This window comes from Heterodontus francisci, chromosome 35 (assembly GCF_036365525.1).
Source record: "Heterodontus francisci isolate sHetFra1 chromosome 35, sHetFra1.hap1, whole genome shotgun sequence".
In the NCBI taxonomy this organism is placed as follows: domain Eukaryota; kingdom Metazoa; phylum Chordata; class Chondrichthyes; order Heterodontiformes; family Heterodontidae; genus Heterodontus; species Heterodontus francisci.
This window is the reverse complement of record NC_090405.1, coordinates 53,636,353-53,659,502: the sequence shown is the minus strand read 5'-3', so window position 1 is coordinate 53,659,502 and position 23,150 is coordinate 53,636,353. Positions and strand designations below refer to the sequence as shown.

General features: G+C 44.6%; 1 pseudogene; it reads left to right on the top strand.

The window, feature by feature from the left end:
- The first annotated feature begins 22,283 nt into the window (after window positions 1–22,283).
- On the top strand, window positions 22,284–22,392 carry LOC137350764 (U2 spliceosomal RNA; annotated as a pseudogene).
- The last annotated feature ends 758 nt before the right edge of the window (window positions 22,393–23,150 follow it).

The window sequence follows — 23,150 nt, the reverse complement described above, 5'->3', positions numbered from 1 at the left end:
ACATCCAGTCGTGAATGGTGGTGGACATTTTAAACAACTATCCCCATCCTCAATGATGGGGGAGCCCAGCACATCAGTACAAAAGATAAGGCTTAAGCATTTGCATCCATCTTCAGCCAGAAGTGCCGAGTGGATGATCCATCTCGGCCTCCTCCTGAAGTCCCCAGCATCAAAGATGCCAGACTTCAGCCAATTCGATTCACTCCACATGATATCAAGAAACGGCTGAAGGGAATGGATACTGCAAAGGCTATGGGCCCTGACAATATTCAGGCAACAGGACTCCAGAATTGTGCTCCAGAACTTGCCACACACCTAGCCAAGCTGTTCCAGTATAGCTACAACACTGACTTCTACCGGCAATGTAGAAAATTGTCCAGGATGTCCTGTACACAAAAAGCAGGACAAATCCAGGCCGGCCAATTACCGCCCCATCAGCCTACTCTCAATCATCAGTAAAGTGATGGAAGGTGTTGTTGATAGCGCTATCAAGTGGCACTTACTCAGCAATAACCTGCTCACTGATGCTCAGTTTGGGTTCCGCCAGGGCCACTCAGCTCCTGACCTCATTACAGCCTTGGTTCAAACATGCACAAAAGAGCTGAACTCCAGAGGTGAGGTGAGAGTGGCTGCCTTTGACATCAAGGCATCATTTGACCCAGTATGGCATCAAGGGGCCCTAGCAAAACTGGAGATAATGGGAATCAGAGGGAAAACTTTCTACTTGTTGGAGTCATACCTAGCACAAAGGAAGATGGTTGTGGTTGTTGGAGGTCAATCATCTCAGTCCCAGGACATCACTGCAGGAGTTCCTCAGGGTAGTGTCCTAGGACCAACTATCTTCAGCTGCTTCATCAATGACCTTCCCTCCATCATAAGGTCAGAAGTGGGGATGTTCGCTGATGATTGCACAATGTTCAGCACCTTTCGTAACTTCTCAGATATTGAAGCAGTCCATGTCCATATGCAGCAGGACCTGGACAACATCCAGGCTTGGGCTGATAAGTAGCAAGTAACAATCATGCCAGGCAATGGCTATCTCCAACAAGAGAGAATCTAACTATCTGCCCTTGGCATTCAATGGCAACTTCTGTGCATTACCATCGCTGAATCCCCCACTATCAACATCCTGGGATTACCATTGACCAGAAATTGAACTGGAGTAGCCACATAAATGCTGTGGCTACAGGAGCAGGTCAGAGGCTGAGAATTCTGCGACAAGTAACTCAGCTCCTGACTCTCCAAAGCCTGTCCACCATCTACAAGGCACAAGTCAGGAGTGTGATGGAATACTCTCCACTTGCCAGGATGAGTGCAGCTCCAACAACACTTAAGAAGCCGGACACCATCCAGGACAAAGTAGCCCACTTGTCTGGCACCCCATCCATAAACATTCACTCCCTCCACCACTGGTTCACAGTGGCAGCAGTGTGTACCATCTACAAGATGCACTGCAGCAACTCACCAAGACTCCTTCGACAGCACCTTCCAATCCTCGATCTCTACCACCTAGGACAAGGGCAGCAGATGCATGGGAATCCCACCACCTGCAAGTTCCTCTCCAAGTCACACACCATCCTGACTTGGAACTATTCCTTCACTGTTGCTGGTTCAAAATCCTGGAACTCCCTTCCTAACAGCACTGTGGGTGTACCTACACCTGAAGGACTGCAGTGGTTTAAGAAGGCAGCTCACCACCACCTTCTCAAGGGCAAATAGGGATCGGCAATAAATGCTGGCCTAGCCAGCAATGCCCACATCCCGTGAAAGAAATTTTTTCTATAAGTGCTGGTGGATGGAGGCCAGATTAGGTTGCCTGCAGTGCTAGTAATCACCCTTTACATCAAGTACTTTCTGACATCAGATCCAAACTTGTCTGTCGCACAGAAGTTGCATCAATCTTACCAAGGAAGTAGTGAGTGAAAGGATATTCTATTCCTGTATTATTTTTCCAGCAGAAAGAAGATACATTTTAAATACTTGTATTTATATTCGCACCATATCACATTGCTTGAAGCAATTTGTGACATTTAATCAACTTTTTAAAATTGAAGTTACTGTAGGCACATGCGTCAGCCACATCTCACCAACAACCATGAGATCAGCATTTGGGTGTTCGTACTGGTTGAGGGTGGAATGTTGGCTCGGGTACCTGGAAAACAGAAATAAAAACAGAAAATGCTAGAAATATGCAACAGGTCAGGCAGCACCTGCAGAGAGAGAAACAGAGTTCTGACGAAAAGTCATTAGCCTGATCAAGTTAAAAGTTCATCCAAAAGGTCACACCTGACAGTACAGCATTCCATAAGTACTGGAGTGTGAGCCTTGATTGCACACTACTAAAGCAAGCTTCTCACCCAGAGGTAAAGACTAAGCTGATACGTAAATAAGAGGTGCGTAGTGTCAAGAATCCCATGCTGCACTGGAGGCCAGCTGGCTTAGCAGGCGACAGCCAATGTTCCCATGTGCACGATTGAGGACAACAGTTTTCACTTCACAGCCAAGGCTCAGAGTTGGTTCAGGTTTATTCAGCCAAGCTGCTGAAGCTCAGTGCGTCTCAGCAGTGGGTTCAGCTATTATTTCCATACAGGAATTACAGTAATCCTCGAAAATAGCAGGCTGGAGCCAGAGAAGCCAGTATCCGTCCAATTTTCTACTGAGTGCTCTCGCTATCTGACGATTCATTACTTTGCTGAAATGGTAAGAATTTGCCAAGTGTATAATTTGATAAAGAGGCATGAAGATTTAGGACCCTATAGCTGCTGGGGTCATCAGAATAAGTGGCAGATGGTATTGATTTGGAATGAAAAATGTATTGGAAAAAAATCTGATTAGAGAGAGAAATGCTTTAATCGGATTGATTGCAAATGACATCTAGTTCTGTGTCGAAGATTTTGCTTTTCAACTGCATGTTCTAATTATGGCTTAGTGAGTATCACTCTCATCTGTAAGTTCAAAGGTTACGTACGAATTAGGAGCAGGAGTAGGCCACTCAGCCCCTCGAGCCTGCTCTACCATTCAATAAGATCATGGCTGATCTGATTGTAACCTCAACACCACATTCCCGTCTACCCCCGATAACCTTTCATCCCCTTGATTATCAAGAATCTATCTACCTTTGTCTTAAAAATATTCAAAGACTCTGCTTCCACTGCCTTTTGAGGAAGAGAGTTCCAGAGACTCACGACCCTCTGAGAGAAAAAAATTCTCCTCATCTCTGTCTTAAATAGGAAACCCATTATTTTTAAACAGTGATCCCTAGTTCTAGATTCTCCCACAAGAGGAAACATCCTTTTCACATCCACCCTGTCAAGACCCCTCAGGATCTTATATGTTTCAATCAAGGTTGTGGGTTCAAGTTCCACTCTGGAGACTGGAGCTCAAATATCTAGGCTAACTCTCCAATACAGTACTGAGGATGTGCTGAACTATTTTGGATGGAATGTTAAACCGAGGCCCTGTCTGCCCTCTCAGCTGGAGGTAAAGGATCCCACTATTTCAAAGAAGAACAGTGGAGTTCTCCCTGGTGTCCTAGCCAATATTTATCCCTCAACCAAAGTCACTAAAGACAGATTATCTCATCATTGCAAGGCATGGGAACACCACCAACTGCTAGTTCCCCTCCAAGTAACACACCATCCTGACCTGGAACTATATCGCCGTTCCTTCACTGTCACAGGGTCAAAATCCTGGAACTCCCTTCCTAACAGCACTGTGGGTGTACCTACCCCAAATGGACTGCAGCGGTTCAAGAAGGCAGCTCACCACCACCTTCTCAAGGGTAATTAGGGATGGGCAACAAATGCTGGCCTGGCCAGCGACGCCCACATCCCGTGAACGAATAAAAATAATTATCTCATTGCTGTTTGTGGGAGCTTGCTGTGTGCAAATTGGCTGCTGCGTCTCCTACATTACAGTAATGACAACACTTCAAAAAAGTACTTAATTTGCTTTGGGATGTCCCGAGTCATGAAAGGCACTCTAGAAATGCAAGTTATATTTTCCTTTTATACAGTAAGAGTTATGCTTGACAGCTGGGGTGGGGCTCTTGTATAGTTTGTCTCTTATCTTCAGTGTGTAAGCAACATTTTTTTTTATCCAATCCACCTTTGCCACTCTGAACATGATACTGAACTGTAGACAATACATTCTGAATTCTAACTGTAACATTTCTTCCTCTGCTTAATGGATTTGAGCTGTCTGACACACTTCTCCATCAACCATCGACACATGCAATGAATTTTGTCACTTATGTTACAAAGTGTCTCACACTGGAAAGCAGAAACACATCGTAACTCATAGTCAGCCAATACTCCTTGAAATTTTTGTTTAATTTTGCTTTTATAAAATTTAAATTATTGTTTCTCCCTCCTTGGACTTTTAATAAGAAATTAGAAAATAAATTAGATGGCTTCTATGCATAACTGTACAGAAAAGCCTTAGATGTCAACTGGAACAACCAATCCCAGTGAGATAGTAGACAGAGATTTAGCATAACAACAGTAACAAAGCATTGAAGGCTGAAACTCATAGGCCAGTCCTTCACCACAAAAGAGGAACCAGTTTCAGAATTATTAGTTTGGGAACCAAAACTTGGAAATTAGAGATCAGCCTAGAATTAAGTACACTATTCAACTTGTATGGGATAGAGAAATTCCCATCGAAGAATTTCCATCATGTATGATAGATATATGATAGGCGGCACAGTGGCGCAGTGGTTAGCACCGCAGCCTCACAGCTCCAGCGACCCGGGTTCAATTCTGGGTACTGCCTGTGTGGAGTTTGCAAGTTCTCCCTGTGACCGCGTGGGTTTTCGCCGGGTGCTCCGGTTTCCTCCCACAGCCAAAGACTTGCAGGTTAATAGGTAAATTGGCCATTATAAATTGCCCCTAGTATAGGTAGGTGGTAGGGAAATATAGGGAAGGTGGGGATATGGTAGGAATGTAGGATTAGTATAAATGGGTGGTTGATGGTCGGCACAGACTCGGTGGGCTGAAGGGCCTGTTTCAGTGCTGTATCTCTAAATAAAAAAATAAAATATAAATAAAGAGGTGCATGGAGGACAGTGACAGGAGCTGTAACGATACTGAGTGATAAAGATGATGCTCCTCCCTTCTTACGTTTAACTTTAGGTGAGGCTGTGGTAGAAGAAATGATAAATTAGAGGCTGAGGCAGCTATGAAGGTGAACTTGAGTCTAAAGCAGGTGGATGGGAAGGGATTGGAGCACAAGGCAGATTGGGACTGACTGGACAGCAAGATTGATGAGATGGTTTCGAAAGCAAGACAGATTTGATTGATGGGTTTTTGTTGAGAAAGCTTTATGGGGTACATTTCATGAAACCACTCTCATTATCTTTCTGCAGCCAGCATGTCCATCCAGGAGGTTCATTTACAGTGTGCTCAATTGAATTGGATACTTGACACCTTTGGGCATTCCTTCGGAGACATTAGGTATATAAAGTTGCTCAGTGAGACAGGAATGCCATCAGAGCATAAACATGAAATGAGAAACGGCTATTTGGCCCATTAAGTCCACTGCTTCCACAGATCATGTGTCCCATCTTGGATCTACCCATTTACTTTCCTGAGTTTTACAGAAACACTTCCTGGTCTCTTTAACTGGTCAAATGAATACTGCCATAGAAGAACAAGGGCAGCAGGCACATGGGAACACCAGCACCTCCAGGTTCCCCTCCGATTCACACACAATCCTGACGTGGAAATATATTGCCGTCATTTCATGTTCACTGGGTCAAAATCCTGGAACTCTCTTCCTAACAGCACTGTGGGTGTACCTACCCCACATGGACTGCAGCGGTTCAAGAAGGCGGCTCACCACCACCTTCTCAAGGGCAATTAGGGATGGGCAATAAATGCTGGCCTGGCCAGTGATGCTCACATCCCACAAATGAATAATAAAAAAAAGATGCATTTCTATATCTTACTATTGAACTGTTGGGCAGATGTCCTCCACAGATGACAACCACTCCTGCTCCAACCAGAACCACTCTGCTCATGGAGTATTTGACCATATCAGCCTTTACTTATCCATGTAACCTTGCACCCCGTCCCTAACTGGAAATACGGGATATATATCAGCAGATGATGGATAGTGAGCTGTTGCCAAGAAAGCCAACCTCTCCATGAAAATCACTTCTGTTCATAACACTTCAAAAGTGCTGGATTCCAAATCTTCCTTTGGGAGGCTATCAGGCTAGTTCTGGAATTTGAAACAAATCTGCCACCATCAAAATATATTGCAGCCAACGATCGAAGCAGCATCGTTTCCTATCAACTCTATTAAAAATACCTCAGACATAGATTAAGTGTCAGAAATTGCAACAAGGGGAAACGACAGGTGGCCCCAGAGACCAGAAATACTTTGGAAGGACAATGTCAATTGGCAATTCTTGTATATAAACAACTGCCAAATTTGCAAGTTAAAGGTGTCAGAGATCAGATCCCAGATTGGCAGAAAAACTCGATCATTACTGTATGCTTACAATTAACAGTGGAAATTAACATGAGACTAGATCATAAAGGTATCTAATGCTCTCCTGGCTGGCCTCCCACACTGCACCCTCCAATAGGTTGAACTCATCCAAAACTCTGCTGCCCATATTCTAACCTGCACCAAGTCCTGTTCACCCATCACCCCAGTGCTCATTAACTTACAGGTCTGGCAACACTTCAATTTTAACATTTTCATCCTTGTTTTCAAATCCCTTCATGGGCTCACCCTTCCCTATCTTTGTAACCTCCTCCAGCCCTACAACCCTCTGAGATATCTGTACCACTCTAATTCTGGCTTCGTGCACATCCCCAGTTTTCATCGTTCCATCTTGGCAGTCGTGCCTTCAACTGCCAAGATGCTAAGCTCTGAAATTGCCTCCTTAAACCTCTCAGCCTCTCTCTTTCCTCCTTCAAGACACTTCTTAAAACCTACCTCTTTGGCCAAGCTTTTAGTCACGTCTCCTAAAATCTCCTTATGTGGCTCAATGTCAAGTTTAGTTTGACAATGTTGCATTGAAGACATTGGGTTGGATTTTACCAAGCCCACAACTTCGGGCTCCGTGGCAGTGGGAGGCGGAAGATGGTTGCGGCAGAGGCCCGCCACGGAACTCGACGTCAGGAGGGCCCAGCCCAATCCTCCCGGTGGCAGCTGGGCGATGGGACTTCAATCTCAATACTTAAATTAATGAGATGAGTAAATTTAAATGAACTTATCTACTATCTTGCGGGCTCGCTACGATCCTCAGTGCACTCCCACGCCTTCAATTCCCCCGTCTGGGGAAAGCCAGCCTGACACTAGTGGGGAGGGGGGGGAGAAGTTAAGATTTCCGGTACGGGGTGTGGGAGAATGGGGTCAAAGAAACGTAATGAGTGTAGAGGATGGTGGAAAGGGGTGAACTTTAAATTTTGTGCAGTCTTGGGTGAGGGGGTGCGGGGGAAAGAGTAAATAGTTAATGTAAATGTTACTGGGGGTGGGAAAGGGGCGTTAGAATTTTATTTAATAAATTTGGGGGGGGCGGTATCTTTCAAAATTTCAATATGCCGGCAGGGCTGGCTGCCCTTTATAAATGGCAACTGATGCCATTGCTGTGGTCGGACAGCTCGCCCCCTCCACGTGATCGGGTGGGGAGAACGGGTCGACCCGGCTATTTAAATGAGCCGCCGCACGGGAGATCGCGGCGGCTCTCCGTCAGGAGCAACGGCGAGCTCTTAAAATCCAGCCCACTATACAAATACAAGTTGTTATTGTTGTATCCAAATGTACTTCACTCCCAACCTTTATGATTATCACTCCCAAGATAGGTTTGTCCTTTGTTCATCTGGCTAGCTTTGTGTGGGACTGCTAAATCTGTTGGTGGTAAAGTAGGCGAGTCCTCAGTGAAGTGTTCCATTAGGTTCAGACAGCAATACATTCTGCCTTCTGCTAGATTAAGAATGTGATATCTACTCAACCCTCTTGTACCAAATATCATTCAATCGAATATGGTAATGGACAGCCAACTACAGAGGGCCAGGAATACTCTGGATGCAAAGCATGTGGTCACTGAAGCAATTTTGCTCCTGGCTTCCAGATGCAATTGACGTCTTTGCATTTAACACAAGTGTACATGAACTAATTGTTCCTGCTACTGTGATGAATGTGCTTCCATTATTAACCTTTTTTGAGGACTAGTGTTCGAAAGACTGTGGAAAATACCTGAAGAGATGCTAGACTTGGTTTTTGTTTTAAACAGTCACTGGAAGGACACTTGGGAACAAACTTACTGGAAGTCATATATCTTAACTAAATAAACAGCCAGAGCCTTATGGACTGTGGAACTATTTGGAGTTGTTTACAGGGAAGTTGTATGTCTAGATTCATAGTGGTCAGGAGTTTTGTTTTTGTTTTTGGATTGTTTGGAGTGCAGTTGGTGTGTATCCTACTAAGAGAGAAGCCACCCAACTCATTTTTTGCCACCTGTGTTGAAAAATTCTCTGAGAATCCAGTGCGATAGCTGAACCCACTGATGCAGTGATTCTCTCAAAAAGTCTGCATGACCTCCTCTCGACATCTCCTGAACGAACTGCTTCTGAAAAGATCCCAGTGACAACTGCAAGTGTCTAGTGACGCCCGCCTATGTGTACCAGGACGCCAGATCGAAAGTCATCTGGAATATTTCACATCTTATCCTTTTTTATTCAAGAATTAACAAGTATTTGGCCAAAGTATTTTTGTTTTTGTAAAGTTGACCTATGCAGAGAAAGCTTCTTTATTTTTTCTTTAACCGATGTGTGCCTGTGTGTTGGGTTATTTAGAAGGGAATATATTTAAACTTTCATGTTTCAATCTGTGTTAATAAGCTTTGCATCTTTATTGAATAAGTCTTGTTTTATAATACATTAATTACTATGTTGTTTATTGAAGAAACCTGGTAGGTGGATTTGTACTCTGAAATGGATAGATAAAAGTATATAATTGGCCATATGCATAACTGGTTAAAACATTTTAAAATATATGTTATGAACAGTGGAGTAGTGAGACTAGAGGGAGACGGTGCACTCCTCCAACCTCGGTCGTAACATATAATTGGGTGCTTGTCCGGGATTCGAACTCCACAGACAAGTATGAGTGCTGGGACTTGCTGAGGATAAGGCTGATTAAGATTTTTACAGTGAATTTTGCTGTACATATTGAAAACCAAAATGGTTTGGTCAGTTGCTATGACATTTCTGGAGAGGCAGGATTTATCCCTGAGTGATTTGCAAAACTTAACCAAGGCTAGGCTAATAGCACTGCAGGAAAGTTGGAGTTAGAGTTAAAAGCAGGGGCTAAGAAAGTAGAGATAATTGAGGGTATAGCACAGCATTTAAAATTGGAAGAAAGAAAAGGCAATCCAGATGGTAATTCAGTTGAATTAGCTAGAACTCAGTTGCAGATGAAGCAGCTTGAACAGGAAAACGAAATGAGAAAACTTGAACTTGAAAGAAGCATTTCAGAGAGAAGAAAAGGAAGAAGAAAGGGCATTTCAGAAGCTGGAACTAGAATGACAAAGGGGAAGAGAAAAGGAAAAAGGAGACAGGCAGGAAAAAGAAAGGGCAAGAGAAAGAGAAAAAAGGGAGTGAGAAACGATCTTCCAATTAAAAAGGCTGGAACTAAAACAAAAGGGTGGCCTTGACTCCAGGGAAAATTCTCATGAGGAAGAATTTGACTCTAACCCATGACCCACTGGAGAGCAATTTAAATTTGTGAAAGCCCTCCTGAAGTTTGAGGAAGGGGACGTAGAGGGACGTAGAGGCATATTTCATTTCTTTTGAAAAGCTAGCTAAACAGATGAGGTGGCCAAAAGAAAGCTGGACACTGCTCTTGCAAAGCAGGTTGATAGGCAGAGCTCATGAAGTTTATGCCATGCTTTCTGAGGTGGCTTCCGCAGATTATGACAAGGAAGATAAAAGCTATTCTCGCTGCTTATGAGTTAGTCCCTGAAGCGTACGGGCAGAAATTTTGGAGCCTCCAGAAAAAGCCTGGGCAGGCTTATATAGAATTTGAGAGGGTAAACCAAATTAACTTTGACTGTTGGATGCAGGCACTGAAGGTAGAGGCCACGTATGAGACCCTTAGGGAAATAATTCTCCTGGAGGAATTTAAAAATTCACTTCCTCCATTAGTAAGAACCCACGTAGAGAACCAGAAGGTTTCAACAGCCACACAGGCAGCTGAGACAGTTGATGATTACAAGCTTGTCCACAAGCCCAAACCCTTTGTCCTTCACCCCAACAAATCCAAGAATGATAGAAGGTGGGAGGGTGAAAGGAAGGCAAGTAGCCAGGGACGAGAAAGGACAGGTGGGAACGTACCAGGATCTCCTCCTAAGGCCAGAAAGGAAGGTGCTGAGGGTGGAATTGAGGTCTGAAAGCCTAAGTGTTTCCATTGCCATAAGGTGGGACACCTTCATGCGGATTGCTGGAAGTTGCAGGGTAAACCCATGGGACTTACTGGGGTACACAAGGCCAATGCAGAGAAAGGGGCCTTGACTGTGAGTATGACAGACTAAGTTGTAGCTTTGACTGCAGCTGTAAGGTCAAGTACAAACACTGCTGTGAGTGTAGGGAAGGTAAACAAGATACCTGACAGCTACAGGGAATTCTTGTCAAAAGGAAAAGTAACTCCTGATCCCTCAAGTGAGGCAGGTAAACCTATAGTTATACTTAGGGAGCCACCCAAACACTTTTTTGCTGGGAAAAGGCATAACTTTTCCACCAGAGAGCGCATTGAATGCCAGAGTTTTAGTGAACGGTATCGGCGGGGAGTATATACCCATACCTTTGTATCGGGTGCACCTGGAGTGTGACCTAATGTCTGGAATGGTAACTGTAGGAGTTGTCCATAGTTTGCCTATAGACGGAGTTGACCTACTCCTGGGAATGATTTGGCCGGAGCGAAGGTAGTAGCTTTTTCAGTAGTTATGGAAATACCAAGTGAAGTCAAAGAGACAGAACAGTTGCAGGAAAAGGTTCCAGGAATTTTTCCTTCATGTGTAGTGACCCGAGCAATGGCTAAGCAAGTTCCATCATCAGAGGTGAAATTGGCACCACAGACAAATATTTGGCTATCTGAAACTTGCTTTGGGGATTTAGATAATTCGTAGGAAATGTTCAGTAAGTCTTCTCTAGTCGAGGCTCAGCAAGCCGATTCAGAGATAAGTAAAGTGACACAATCAGTTCAAACTGAAGCTGAAGCAGAAGGCTACTATATCAGAAATGGGACTCTGATGAGGAAGTGGAGACCTCCTCATAGACCTGCAGATGAAGAATGGACAGTGGTTCACCAGATAGTGGTACTGCCCAAGTATTGCCAGGAAATATTAACAATAGCCCATGAAATTCCTATGGTGGGACATGTAGGGATCCGGAAGACCCAAGCCGTTAAGTCGACATTTGTACTGACCAGGTCTTCATAAGGACATGGTGCAGTTTTGTAAAACATGTCATACATGCCAGATTGTGACAAAGCCGCAACCTGCAATAAAACCGGCACCTTGAGTTCCCATACCAGTTTTTTGGCAAACCATTTAGTAGGGTGTTGGTAGACTGTGTGGAACCTTTACTGAAAACAAAAGCGGGACATCAATATATACTCACTATCATGCATATGGCCACTTGGTTCCCAGAGGCTATTCCCTACAGAACAATTTCTGCTAAGGTAGTGGTAGAGAAGTTAACCCAGTTCTTCACTCAATATGGATTACCAATTGAGATTCAGTTGGATCAAAGTTTTAATTTTCTGCCTAAAACTTTTCAGGAAGTTATGAGTGGTCTGGGTATAACACAGTTACAGTCCTCAGCATACTACTCACAAACCCAAGGGGCTTTAGAACGGTACCATCAGACCCTCAAACGATGATCAGGGCATACTGGCATGAATATCCCCATGATTGGGATGAAGGGCTGGAATTTCTTTTGTTTGCCACTAGGGATTCACCTAATGGGTCTACCGATTTTGATCCTTTTGAATTAGTTTATGAACATGAGGTAGTAAGGGCAATGAAGGATAAAAGGGATAGTGAGGGTGAGGCAGATGGAGGCCTAGACAGTTTCCAGATTGAACCTCCTACAATCCGGTTAGCTAATACCGAATTGTTAGGGAGATTGGATAGTATGCTTTCATATTTAAGTGCAGAACAACGAGAAGACCTAACGAGGCTACTTACAGCATTTAAAGGTGTGTCGGGACAAACTAGGATGTACAACCTTAGCCATACATGATGTGGATTGCAGGAGAATCCTCTCCTATAAAACAGCATCCTTATCACTTAGGTCCAGAGAAACAGGCCCAGGTGAATGCAGCGATCCAATACATGTTGGAAAACCTTCTAATTGAATCCAGTCAAAGCAGCTGGAGTTCCCCAGTCGTGTTAATGCCTAAGTCTGATGGTTCAACTAGATTTTGCATAACTACAGAAAGGTTAATGCAGTAACAAAGGCAGACTCCTACACAATTCCTTGCTCGGAAGACTGTATTGACGGAGTTGGCAATGCCATGTTTCTTACCAAAAGAGATAAATGGATACTGGCAAGTTCCTTTAACACCTCAAGCTAAAGAAATATCAGCCTTTGTCACACCAGATGGTCTTTTCCAATGCCGAGTGATGCCATTCAGGCTAAAAAAATGCCCCAGCAACTTTCCAGAGACTAATGAACCAAGTAGTAGCCAGTGTTCCTAAATGTGTGGTTTACCTTGATGATGTGCTGGTATACAATGACACTTGGAAGGACCACTTGGAACAACTAAAAGCTCTGTTTAGAAAATTACAGTCGGCTGATTTGATGATAAACCTTGCCAAGAGTGAATTTGCAAAGGCGCGGGTAACCTACTTAGGGCATATAGTAGGGCAAGGACAAGTGTTGCCAAGAACAGCAAAAGTACAAGCATTGGTGGAGTTCCCTGCCCCTAAGACTAAATGAGAAATCATAAGGTTTTTGGGGATATGTGGTTTCTACCACGAGTTTGTACCAAATTTCAGCACTATAACTGCTCCACTGACGGATTTGCTACAAAAGAAGGTGATCAGGGGAGTGCCAAGCATGTTTTGAGAGGCTGAAATCAATTTTGATTAATGAACCAGTGTTGGCTATCCCAAATTTCACTAAGCCCTTTAAGGTAGCAATTGATGCTAGTGACCAGGGGGTAGGTGCAGTCCTGTTACAAGAAAATGAAGAGGACATAGAAAGCCAAAAGACTTGCAGGTTGATAGGTAAATTGGCCATTATAAATTGTCACTCGTATAGGTAGGTGGTAGGGAAATATAGGGACAGGTGGGGATGTTTGGTAGGAATATGGGATTAGTGTAGGATTAGTATAAATGGGTATAAATACTCTCAGCACTACATGAACTGCTATGCCTGTGCTGGGACGAGGGAGCAGTACCCCAGGACATGCGCGATGCCAATATCATCACCCTCTATAAAAACAAAGGTGACCGCGGTGACTGCAACAACTACCGTGGAATCTCCCTGCTCAGCATAGTGGGGAAAGTCTTTGCTCGAGTCGCTCTGAACAGGCTCCAGAAGCTGGCCGAGCGCGTCTACCCTGAGGCACAGTGTGGCTTTCGTGCAGAGAGATCGACCATTGACATGCTGTTCTCCCTTCGTCAGATACAGGAGAAATGCCGTGAACAACAGATGCCCCTCTACATTGCTTTCATTGATCTCACCAAAGCCTTTGATCTCGTCAGCAGACGTGGTCTCTTCAGACTACTAGAAAAGATTGGATGTCCACCAAAGCTACTAAGTATCATCACCTCATTCCATGACAATATGAAAGGCACAATTCAACATGGTGGCTCCTCATCAGAGCCCTTTCCTATCCTGAGTGGTGTGAAACAGGGCTGTGTTCTCGCACCCACACTTTTTGGGATTTTCTTCTCCCTGCTGCTTTCACATGCGTTCAAATCCTCTGAAGAAGGAATTTTCCTCCACACAAGATCAGGGGGCAGGTTGTTCAACCTTGCCCGTCTAAGAGCGAAGTCCAAAGTACGGAAAGTCCTCATCAGAGAACTCCTCTTTGCTGACGATGCTGCTTTAACAGCTCACACTGAAGAATGCCTGCAGAGTCTCATCGACAGGTTTGCGGCTGCCTGCAATGAATTTGGCCTCAAGAAAACGAACATCATGGGGCAGGACGTCAGAAATGCTCCATCCATCAATATTGGCGACCACGCTCTGGAAGTGGTTCAAGAGGTCACCTACCTAGGCTCAACTATCACCAGTAACCTGTCTCTAGATGCAGAAATCAACAAGCGCATGGGAAAGGCTTCCACTGCTATGTCCAGACTGGCCAAGAGAGTGTGGGGAAATGGCACACTGACACGGAACACAAAAGTCCGAGTGTATCAGGCCTGTGTCCTCAGTACCTTGCTCTACGGCAGCGAGGCCTGGACAACGTATGTCAGCCAAGAGCGACGTCTCAATTCATTCCATCTTCGCTGCCTCCGGAGAATACTTGGCATCAGGTGGCAGGACCATATCTCCAACACAGAAGTCCTTGAAGCGGCCAACACCCCCAGCTTATACACACTACTGAGTCAGCGGCGCTTGAGATGGCTTGGCCATGTGAGCCGCATGGAAGATGGCAGGATCCCCAAAGACACATTGTACAGCGAGCTCGCCACTGGTATCAGACCCACCGGCCGTCCATGTCTCCGCTATAAAGACGTCTGCAAACGCGACATGAAATCGTGTGACATTGATCACAAGTCGTGGGAGTCAGTTGCCAGCATTCGCCAGAGCTGGCGGGCATCCATAAAGACAGGGCTAAATTGTGGCGAGTCGAAGAGACTTAGTAGTTGGCAGGAAAAAAGACAGAGGCGCAAGGGGAGAGCCAACTGTGCAACAGCCCCGACAAACAAATTTCTCTGCAGCACCTGTGGAAGAGCCTGTCACTCCAGAATTGGCCTTTATAGCCACTCCAGGCGCTGCTTCACAAACCACTGACCACCTCCAGGCGCGTATCCATTGTCTCTCGAGATAAGGAGGCCCAAAAGAAAAAGAAAAGAAGTATAAATGGGTGGTTGATGTTCGGCACAGACTCGGTGGGCCAAAGGGCCTGTTTCAGTGCTGTATCTCTAATCTAATCTAATCTAATCTAAAGGCTGGTGGGATAGTTTTCCAAAAAGCTAAAGCGACACCAAAAGAGATACCCTACAGTGCAAAAAGCAATCTTGGGCTTACTACTAGCTCGTAACCATTTTGAAGTATATGTCTGCCACGGCTACAGGGAGACACTGGTATATACTGATCACAATCCCCTAGCCTTTGTGGAAAAATTCAAAAACCAGAATGCCAGTCTATTTCAATGGAGTTTACTACTGCAGCCCTATCACTTAAAGATTATCCACATTGCAGGGAAAAACAATGTAATTGCTGATGCTTTGTCTAGAATTTACCTTTGCTTTCAGTTTATTTATTTATTTATAGATACAGTACTGAAACAGGCCCTTCAGCCCACCGAGTCTGTGCCAACCAAGAACCACCCATTTATACTAATACTACAGTAATCCCATATTCCCTACACTACCTACACTAGGGGCAACTTACAATGGCCAATTTACCTATCACCTGCAAGTCTTTGGCGGTGGGAGGAAACCGGAGCACCCGGCGAAAACCCACACGGTGAACTTGCAAACTCCACACAGGCAGTACCCAGAATTGAACCCGGGTCCCTGGAGCTGTGAGGCTGCGGTGCGATTGAAGTAAACAGAAGATTTTTACCACAAGAATGACAGACATGGCTGCAGTAAAGTAAATGGGATTAGATACAAAATACTGCTTCACATCTTTTCAGAAAAAACTTTCTACTACACCAAGGCTGCCCTCAGTTAATTTACGATGTGAACAAAGTAATGATTCACACCACAATATAAATAGATGCCTGATTTAGGCAGAGTATTCCAGTGTAAACTGTATCACTTCAGTCACTCCCACGATGTACAGTTGACTCCAATTTACAAATCACTTCACCTTTGTAATTGAAATTGAGATCCATCCTGTCTTAGGTTATACAATTTCTACATTACAGCCCTGAAATATTGAAGCTGTATTAATGACACAGGGGAACTGTGAAGAGTTAGTTTATGTAATTATATGATGGGTTGGGAGTATCTCCTCACTGTCAGTTAAACCAATGCAAAGTAAAATGAGATCGACCATTAGCCTTAACCCAGATGGTGCTAACACAAATCTGCCCACAGCTCAACGGTACTTGGCAACAAGTTTGTAGCCTCACTCATGCACACAGTGAGAAAGTGAAATGTTGATTTGGTGCACTGGGCAGTGTTTCTCTGAAGTTAAGGTTCAGGGACATTGTCTGCTGAGTACAGAATGAGCTCAGGCACATGCTTTATCTGGCACGGGGTATCACAGCTGACACCGAGTGCAAAAAGTAGCAGTTGAGCAAAAATTTAAAACAGGACAATGGACAACATGCATTCCCATTCAGTCCCACTGTACAGGATCACAAAGGGCCAAACTTCTTCCAATTCCTATTATACAGAAAGCCAACAGACCAAACCCCTTCCTATTTACTCCCATCAAAGAAAATTGTAAATGATCTATTCCTACCCATGTGGAACTATTCAATACTTAACCCTGGTTTAAGCCGAGCTTTTCTTGTGTCTGTTCACATCATTGAATGTCAGCTGATGAGTTTTATTGATCCAATCCTGAACTCATTCACCATCACAGCTGTCAAATGGAAACACAACCATTCAATGCTGTTTTTCCCCATTAGCCCGAAGTTAATTTTGGGTGCAGTGGCCTTCAGTACAAACACCCAACATCCTAGTACCCTGGTGGGTATCAAACAGTTCTCACTTCTCAGCTCAAGACTTATCAATGTTCACTGCCACTAAACCATTCTACACCTCAGTCACATTTAAAGAGTGTTGAGTGTCAGTCACTGTAAATAAAGTGATTTTATTAGCACTAGAATTACACATGATACATCTATCCTGGTCTTTACAACCAACGGCTTGAGTTTTCAATAAGCTAATAAATTGCCACAATGATGAGGAAGGGGGAATAAGGAAGGAACCAAACCAGGAATGAATAAGTGGATGTCTCTGAATCAGCAATAAACGTTCTAAGGACATATTTAAATACATTTTATTCATGAAATTGGATGAAGAATGGTTTCTATAAACAGAACCCACAATGCAGCACTGCTGTCAGAGCTAATGCCCTGAGTGATGATACCCAGCATTTTCTGCTCTCCATTATGTTTCCTTTATTTAGTATTATTTTACCACAATGCATATTGCCATGCTATTAATTTGATTAAAATGTTTGAACAGTATCTGCACTCACGACAATGGGGATGAAATATGAGTTGGGCAGAGACGCAATACGGTGATATTGCACCTGCCACCAGTGATATCACATCTGCCGCCGATTATATGCCCCACCCGGTGTTCCATTCCTATTGACACCAGTCAAACTGAATATATGATAGCTGCAATACCACCCATTTTTCCATCTTTTCCCAAGTCGAATTTCACCCACTGTGTGTTCCTTTCATATGGAGGACAGTCAATTTGGACCAAGGATGTTTTTTAGGAAGTGCAAGAGGTATCAACCAGTCAGTTCCTTCTGTATACCCCTAGTGATGAAAACCTCTCCACTCTTACTAGAAGACTGGGAGAACAGATGGAAAGGATAGTAGCTGAAACTGTTTCCAGACTAAAACAGTGGTGACTCTGGCCCATTTAATGATTTCAGGCAATTTAGAGACTCCTTCTACACAGTACAAGGAGACTGAGGGCATGGGGAAACTCAGTGATCCCTTCTAGACTCTCCCAGAGATTGAGGAGAACAGTTGATCAAGAAAATCCACCAAGACGGTGCTTGGAAGCTTGAATAATAAGCACATACTGGATTTCATTATTGCATTTTGGCACTGAGTACTCACAGATAAGTTTCAAATTTACATAACTTAAAAAAACAACTAATACTGAATGTATTGTAATCCTACTTCAAACAGAATACTGGAGAATGGACAATAAAATATTCAGGTACACGTTACATTCCCAATAGTGCAATACAAACCACAGGATTCCAGCTACCAGGATTCTAAGTTATGAGGAAAGTTTAAGTACTTTGGGCTTGTTTGCTTTAGAGAAAAGACTTCTAAAGGACCTCATTTTAAGTTTTCAAGATTATTCAGATTAAAGTAAGGAAAATAAAACAAAGATCTTGAATTTATTTAGCACCTTTCACGATCTCAAGATGTCTCAAAACGTCTCACATCCAATGAAATACTTTTTTAAAAACTTTACTGTTGTGCAGAGCGAAGTCCCACAAACAGTAGTCAGAGAAATTACCAGAGAACCTGTTTTAGGTGATGTTGTTTGAAGGATAAATATTGGCTAGGGCACCGGGGAGAACTCCCCTGCTATTCTTCAAATAGTGCCATGGAATCTTTTATGTCCACCTGAGAGGGCACTTGTGGTCTCGGGTTTAGCATCTCATCCAAAATTTGGCACCTCTGCCAGTGAGGCATCAAAAAACCAGCCAAAATTGCGTGCTCAACTCTGTGGAATGGAGTTGGACCCCTAAGCATCTGAGTCATACCCGACTCTAGCAGGATCAAAATGCTGGAATAACAATATATTTGCACGACTATAGATAGGAGGAGCCAGGACAATGGGCAGGAAGAGGGAAGGAATTAGTCAATGTGACAAGAAGCACAATCATATATTTTGTGAAGGCTTTAGAAGTGGAAAGATGTAACAAGGCAGAGGCATTTAAGGAGGGAATTCTGGAAAGCGGGACTAGTTGGCTGAATCTTCTGCCATTGATGATGGGGGAGGATAAGGTATAGATATTGTAAACCAGAACTGGAAGGTTGGAGAATATGAGCTGGGAGTTTGGATCAGTGATCACTGCAGAGACAGGGATGGACTGGAACCAAAGGGGAACCTGAAAATGATGACAAGGGTTTGGAACATGAAGAATGTCCACCAGCAAATGAAAATGAAAAGCAAGTTAATGTCTCAGTTGGAGATCCTTCATCAGAAATGTGTTCATAGAGTCATAGAGTTATACAGAAACAGGCCCTTCAGCCCATCATGTCAGTGCCGGCCATCAAGCACTATCCTAATCCCAATTTCCAGCACTTGGCCCGTAGCCTTGTATGCTATGGCGTTTCAAGTGCTCATCTAAATACTTCTTAAATGTTGTGAGGGTTCCTGCCTCTACCACCCCTTCAGGCAGTGCATTCCAGATTCCAACCACCCTCTGAGTGAAAAAAAAATTTCCTCAAATCCCCTTTAAACCTCCTGCCCATTACCTTAAATCTATGCCCCCTGGTTATTGACCCCTCCACTAAGGGAAAAAGTTTCTTCCTATCTATCCTATCAATGCTCCTCATAATTTTGTATATCTCAATCATGTCCCCCCTCAGCCTTCTCTGCTCTAAGGAAAACAACCCCGGCCTATCCAGTCTCTCTTCATAGCTGAAATGCTCCAGCCCAGGCAACAACCTGGTGAATCTCCTCTGCTCCTTCTCCAGTGCAGTCACATCCTTCCTAGAGTGTGGTGACCAGAAATATTTCATTCAACATATTGGCTGAACCATTCCCATTTGGAGGCTGACTGACCTTTTGTGGTGTTTTTCATTTTGCTTCTAATTTCTAATATTAGTTTAATGTCACTGCAGCAGGTCAGAGGCTGGGAATTCTGCGGCAAACAACTCACCTCCTGACTCCCCAAAGCCTGTCCACCATCTACAAGGCACAAGTCAGGAGTGTGATGGAATACTCTCCACTTGCCTGGATGGGTGCAGCTCCAACAACAGTCAACAAGCTCGACACCATCCAGGACAAAGCAGCCCGCTTGATTGGCACACCATCTACAAACATTCACTCCCTCCACCACCGGTGCAGTGGCAGCAGTGTGTACCATCTACAAGATGCACAGCAGGAACTCACCAAGGCTCCTTCAACAGCACCTTCCAAACCCGTGACTTTTTCCACCCAGAAGAACAAGGGCAGGAGGCACATGGAAACACCACCACCTGAAAGTTCCCCCTCCAAGTCACACACCATCCTGACTTGGAACTATATCGCCTTTCCTTCACTGTCGCTGGGTCAAAATCCTGTAATTCCCTCCCTAACAGCACTGAGTGTACCTACACCACATGGACTGCAGCTGTTCAAGAAGGTGACTCACCGCCACCTTCTCAAGGGCAAATAGGGATGGGCAATAAATGCTGGCCTGGCCACATCCCATGAACAATTTTTTTTAAATGTACAGTATCAGATAGGAGTGAATTATTCCTCTTTACCTAGGGTGTACTATGCATGTGCACTAAGCTGTACAGTCCCAGAAGAGAGGGAATTGTTCCTTTTTCTCTTTACAAAGCCAATGACAATGAATATAAGACACCTTGCCATCTGTTCGGTAACATCAGCATCCTGGTAAATCACCACTTGACAGTATACACGAGATAATGAGAGGTATTGCTGTTTGAAAGCTCTCAGTAGTTACAGGCCCTAATTTAAGGGTCTTTGATTCATGCCCTGCTACAGCAATTCTCCCTCCTTAGACCAAAGGCCTACTCTAGAGGGCTGCATGCTTTCACCATAACAATGAGATTTTAGTGATCACAACAAAACCAGGGCCAGAGACTAACGTCACTAAGACTGATGAAAGCTTAACTTGTAAAGTTCGGGGCTCTGTGAAATAAGACAGATACATCAAACAAAGCTGTGAATCACTGGAGCAGAGAAGGCATTAATCATAAACTTACCTTACCTCTTATAGGAGATGGTTGTGTTAATAATAGGCAGATACTGACCCCTTCTGTGGGAGTTGTCATCTGTTATCAGAAAAACAACAGGAACTCACACAAGATTCAATTTAGAAAGTAGAGAATCAGACAGAATCTGACCTCCAGCACTGAAGGGAGAGAGCAAAGAACCGTTGCCATATGTAGTCAACTAAATCAGAGGTGAAATAAATTAGATGACATCGAGAAAGCTCTCAGGCTGGACTCCTTTCCTAGTAAGAGTCTTAATATGGGTCCTTTCTTTAAAGGATGTCTTGCCATGAGCGTATGTCTTAGAGAGGAAAACCCACTATAAGGACCCTTCGTCATAGAGGGCATACCACCAGCAGATCTTTTAGCCCTCCCTGCTAACTTGCAGTTTTGAACCATAGAACCACAGAAAAATTACCGCACAGAAGGAGGCCATTCAGCCCATTGTGTCCGTGCTGGCCGAAAAAACTAGACGCCCAATTTAATCCCACTTTCCAGCACTTGGTCCACAACCTTGCAGGTTACTGCACTTCAGGTGCATGTCCAGGTACCTTTTAAATGAGTTGAGGGTTTCTGCCTCCACCACCATTCCTGGCAGTGAATTCCAGACATCCACCACCCTCTGGGTGAAAAAGTTTTTCCTCATGTTCCCTCTAATGGCTTCTACCAATCACCTTAAATCTGTGCCCCCGGTAATTGATCTCTCTGCTAGGGGAAACAGGTCCTTCCTGTTTACTGTATCTAGGCCCCTCATAACCTTGTATATCTCAATTAAGTCACCTCTCAGCCTCCTTTGTTGTAAGGAAAACAACCCTAGCCTAATTTTTAAAGGCAAATTGTGAAGAATTATTGCATAACAATTACAGACATAATGGAGGCCCTTTCCCATCCCCCACAATGTTTTTTAAAGGGACATTGGCACAAAATGAAACTTTATTACCAACCCATACTTGCCCCCCCCGCACCAAACCTCTTTACATTTGCCCTTCAACCCCTTCCCACCATCCCCACATCCACTTAAAATTAATTTCCCCGCTCCTCCACCCCTCCTGCGTGAAAATGTTATTCCTCCCCCCTCCCGACTAGGTTCTCGCCCGGAACTCCGTATGGAGTTCCAAAAGCACGCGGAGCATGAACGGCGGCCGTAATATCGGAGTGGGATGACCACTCCCTGCAGGTACGTTTATTTAAATGTTTCAAATGTTCATTTGCATATTTAAATGAAGGGCCACACCGAGGTCCCACCGCCGCCAATAATATGCGGCAGGCCCTTCTCGACGTCGCGGGTCAAGGTGGGCCTCTCCCCGCAGCATCTTACCAGTCCCCGCACCGTGACCCACAGCGCCAAAGGGCCAGTAAAATTCAGGCCTGTATGCGGGAACTTGCTGTCCGGAGAATGTATTTGCTTCAACTTAAATCACTTTATGTGAAACACTGAGAGATTTTGTAAGACACATGATATGGCATTGTATATATCTATCGCTTCTCAGCCTTTTGGCTAACAGCAAGTGTAGTATCTGTTCTTATCAGTGCTTATTTGATTGAGAAGAGACCATGATCATTGCCTTTTGATCCTGGGGAAGCTTTGAGTAAAATGGCTATAACCAATTTTCGAGCTTCGGGCCAGGGAGTGTGGGACACCGTTCGGGTGGTCGTGAAGGACAAGGAAGGAGATGCACCGGTCGATCGCACCTTCTTCATCAAGAAAATTCTCTTCGATTGCTGCGGATTTCAAGCGACGGACGTCTTCTGCCTGCAGGATTTCCCCAGCAGTGGATACTTCGACGTGACGTTCCGGAACGTGGCGGGATGCATCAAGTTCCTGAAGGCGTTCAAGGAGAAAGGGGACCGGGCGCCACTGTCGATCCTCACAGCGGAGACGCTCTTCACGCTTCCGTCACAACGGGACCGGGTGGTGACCATTCACCTCTACAACCCCCATGTTCCGGTGGTGGATGTACTCACCTTTCTCGCCAGGTACGTCGAGGTGGCCGGCAGCAGCACTGATGTCAAGGACCCCTTTGGGATTTGGACCAGCAAGCGGCAGGTCAAGGTGACCTTGAAGGTCGATCCCAGTGGGGCCATTATCCACCCTCCCTCCAGCTTCGCTTTTGGGGGAAGTCGAGGCTTCTTGGTCTACGCTGGGCAGCCCAGAGTTTGCCGCACCTGTGGCAAATCTGGTCACATGGCAGCCAACTGCAGCTCGGTTGTTTGCAAGAACTGCAAGGAGGAAGGCCATCAGACCAAGGACTGTAAGCAGACTAAGTGTTGCAACTTGTGCGGTGCGGCAGGCCATCTCTGCAAGACCTGCCCCAAACGCTGCCTCAGTTATGCTCAGGCGGCAA